Genomic DNA, 4611 nt, shown 5'->3' with positions numbered 1-4611 from the left:
TCCAAACTGGCCACCACATGCTTGGTCATGACAAAAAGATAAGAGACTATAGATCTCATGGTCCGAGACACATCTTCTAATGATTTGATCAGGACATTGTTTAAACAGATATGGATCATCCTAAATAAAATACTTTACTTGAGCAAAACATTTGTGTTTGTCCTGAGTGTTCCAATAAGAAGAAATCCTACCAGTGGCCAAGTAATTGACAATATCAGCGTACTATGATTCTTTGATCACGGACATGAGTTGTTCATCAAGAAAAGACTCTTCAATTGATGGTTTGTTAGAGGGTGCATCAGTCAATCGGGACAGGTGATTAGCCACTATATTTTTTGTTCCTTTCTGATCCCTGATTTCTAGGTCAAATTCTTGAAGAAGTAAAATCCATCGGATTAAATGTGCTTTTGCATCTTTCTTTGTCAAGAGATGTCTAATGGCTGAGTGATCGGTGTATACAATGACATGTGACCCAATCAAATAAGATCTAAACTTTTTTAGGGCAAAGACAATAGCCAAAAACTCTTTTTCAGTGGTTGAATAGTTAAGCTGTACATTATTAAGGGTTCTACTAGCATAATAAATAACTCGTGGCAGTTTATCAATTTTTTATCCTAAAATAGCTCTGATGGTATGATCAAATGCATCACACATGAGTTCAAAGGGTTGAGTCCAGTCAGGTGGATGAATGATGGGTGTAGATGTCAATACTTTTTTAAGATGCTCAAAAGACTCGAGGTACTCAGAAGTGAAATTAAATTTGATGTCTTTAGCAAAAAGATTGGTCAGTGGTCGAGCTATTTTGCTAAAATTTTTGATGAACCTCCTATAGAAACCAGCATGTCCTAAGAATAAGCAAATTTCTTTGATTGATTTGGGTGGTGACAGATTTGCAATCAAATCTACTTTGGCTTTATCTACTTCAATTTTCTTCTTTGAGATAACATGGCCAAGTACTACGCCTTCTTTGATCATAAATTGATATTTTTCTCAATTAAGCACTAAGTATTTTTCCTTATACTTTTCTAAGACCAATCTTAAGTGATGTAGGCACTCAGAGAAAGTAGAGCCAAAGGTAAAAAAATCGTCCATGAATATTTCTAGAAATCTCTCAATCAAATCAGAAAAGATGCTGACCATGCACCTTTGAAAAGTAGATAGAGCATTACATAAATCAAAGGGCATACGTCTACAGGCAAAAGTTCTAAATGGACAGATAAATATGGTCTTCTCTTGATCCTCTGGTGCTATAAGAATCTGATTATAGCCAGAATATCTATCAAGAAAATAATAGAACTCATGTCCAGCTAATCTTTCCAACATTTGATCAATGAATGGTAGGAGAAAATAATCCTTTCTTGTGGCCGCATTTAATTTTCTGTAATCAATATAAACTTTCCATCCAGTTTGGACTCTAGTCGGTACTAACTTATTTGAGATGCTGAGAGAGTGTTTTGAGTTCTAGTTTAGGTGCTTTCTCAATTGATGGCTTGTGTATAGATTCATCCATCCTCATAAGTGGTTCGATAGGTGGTTACCATTGTGGATGAACTCTTTGATCATTAGATGGAGATATTTTATAAGCTATTTTAAATTCTTGATCTGATCAGAGATTACAGTCAAAATCTTCTTCTCCTAGGTCAATGGTCTCATAGATCTCATCCTGAATCAGATTTACATCAACGAATTGGTCTCTTTTTTTTTTCAAGATTGAAAATATTAAGATCAATGGTCATATTTCCAAATGAGAGTTTCATGAGTCCACTGCAATAATTGATTAGGGCATTAGTGGCCGCTAAGAATGATATTCCTAAGATTACTGGAATGTGATATTTTGGATTAATCACTAGTTCAGTCTCGAGGATCACAAAATCCATAGGATAAATAAAATTACTTACCTTGATTAACACATCTTCCACAACTTCTTTGGGGACCCTCACTGATTGATCTGCTAATTGCAATGTAATTTCTGTAGGCTTTAATTCTCCTATCCCCAATTTTTCATAGACCGAATACGGTAGGATATTCACACTAGCCCCTGAGTCTAATAAGGCCCTGTCAATAATGGTTTCCCCAATAACACAAGAGATTGTAGGAGATCCTGGATTTTTGTACTTAACAGGCATGTGGTTTGATAGATATGAGCTTACACTAGCCGTCAAAAAGGCTTTCTTGAAAATATTGGTGGTTCTCTTCTTTGTGCATAGGTCTTTGAGAAATTTGACATATGTAGGAACTTGTTGGATCATATCTAATAGAGGGATATTCACTTTTACTTGTTTAAATATCTCTAAGATTTGATCCATATGGGCTGAGTATTTATTGGACCTAAGTCTATTTGGAAAAAGAGCTACAGAATTGGTGGGTGATGTCTTGAATTATTTAATTTCTGATGTGGATTCTTCAAGTGGCTTGGGTGGTTTGTTAATCTCTGTTGACTCCTTAGACTTATCTGGATTCTCAAACTCGATCTGATCGATCACTTGCTCATGAAGTGATTTAGACAATGGTTCATCTTGATCTTCAGGTGTACCGACATGGTTGTCTACTTATTTTCTAAATCTTAAAGTGTGAATTGCATTTAATTGGTTGATCTGGGCTCCTTGTTGTGGTCCTTGATTATTCTGGATCCTAGGATTAGCCTCGAATTGACTAGATAGTTTTCTTTTTTTTCTTTCACTTACAGCCGTGGCTAATTGACCTAATTACATCTCTAAATGGGTAATAGCCTGGATGTTGGAAGTTAAAAACTGGCCTGTGGTCTGCATGAAGTTGTTCAGTGTAGTGTTGGTGCTAGCAGATAATTTTGCAAGGACTTTCAGACTCTTTTTTAGCGAGTTAAGTCTTTGATCATTGCCAAAACCTGATGGGATATTTGATGATTGAGTGGGTCTGGGGTTGGGTTGAGTGAAAGCAAGTCTAATTGAGTTTGACCCTTGTGACAAAAAAAAATTAGGATAGTTCCTCCATCTTGGATTGTATGTTGGTGCGTAGGGGTCATTTGTGGGTCTTTGATAGGCTGCGTTCACCTGTGCTACTTCGTTCTCGACTAGACCCATCAAGAAAGGACATCCTTCCATCGTGTGGTCTGTGGCATTACACCCATTGTAAGTTGTTGTTGCAATTTGGTTCACTTGGGTGTGTTTCTTGAGTTCTAGAGCCTCTATCCTATGGATCAAAGATGCGAATTTAGCCTCTTCAATTAGGGAAGGTTGAACTTGATATACACCCCCTCTTGAAGGTGTGTGTCTGTCGGGTTCTCTAGTAATCTTCCATTGTAGGCTCTTTTCTGCTAGATCCTCTAAAAATTATCAGACTTCTATGGGTTCTTTATTCATGAATTGACCCTTACACATTGATTCTAACATGGTTCTTGAGTTTGGATCTAGTCTTTCATAAATGATTTGGCACAGCCTTCAAGTTTCTATTCTATGGTGTGGGCATTGACTTAAAAGGTTCTTAAAATGATTAAAGTACTTCCAAAAAGACTCACCTGATAATTGATAAAATTGATTAATTTTATTCCTAAATTTGGCAGTCTTATGGTGTGGAAAATTTTTTTTCAGGAATACTCTAGCAAAACCCTCCCATGATGCGATGGATTGATTAGGAAGACTGTATAACCACTTTTTGGCACTATCCTTGAGGGTAAAGTTGATCAACCTAAGTTTTACAGCATCCTCAATGAGCTGTTGAAGTCGCATCGTGGCACATACTTCCTCAAATTCTTTTATTAAAATATATGCATCCTCGATTCTGATAAATTTGGAAAGTATGTTTATGATCCGAGATTTAATTTTAAAATTGGCATCAGTTTGTGGCAGTTAGATACATGAGGGTTGGGCTGTCCCAACTGGATAGCAAAGGTCTTTCAAGACCCTAGGTTCATGTTCGAATTCACCCATGGTGGGCTTAAGGTCTACTGGACTCGATGCAAAGTTTGAATCTATTCTCACGAATCGATCAGATAACCTTGTCCACGAAGAAATTTAAAAATTTTTAGTTATTTTTATAATTTTATTTTATTTTATTGTTTTTTAAAGAAGAGAAAATAGATGAGAAAAAAATTCTAAAGATGGAGGCCTAAGGAGTCCTAAATCTAGAGACGATAGAGAAGAGCATTTTAATTAGGGTTAATATTTATAGGTTAGTAGTCTCGTTATACAATCAATCTTAGCTAAGGGTAACCCTAGATCTAGACAGCTCCTAACTTGTTAAGGTTGCCATTGAGCACTCCAGGTAAAAGATTAGCCACTCAACTAGTTAGGTAAGTGTAAGGTCGGTGGGGGTCCCTCCGTTGCTTTCCTTAGACACTAATTGAGTTGGCCAAATAAGCGAATGAAACCAATTAAATAACCACCTTTCTTCAGGATGTAGTCTTTGAACCACTTTCCTAAACACCAGTCAAACTGACTAACCCTAACCCAATCTTACTCTTAGGATCCCTTGTCCTATTGAGCTCGAAAGTCCTTAGGGGCCAACGTCTAATTGATTTTAAGTTAAGATTTAGGTCAATGCAATATGCAGAATAGTGGCTTGTGGGCCAAGGAAGGGTGATGAAATTCTCACCTTATCCTGTTTAGGGTTTGTGCCCTTAAGATGTTTTATGAA

Source organism: Elaeis guineensis, chromosome 6 (genome assembly GCF_000442705.2).
Source record: "Elaeis guineensis isolate ETL-2024a chromosome 6, EG11, whole genome shotgun sequence".
NCBI classification, from domain to species: domain Eukaryota; kingdom Viridiplantae; phylum Streptophyta; class Magnoliopsida; order Arecales; family Arecaceae; genus Elaeis; species Elaeis guineensis.
This window is presented reverse-complemented; position numbering follows the sequence as displayed.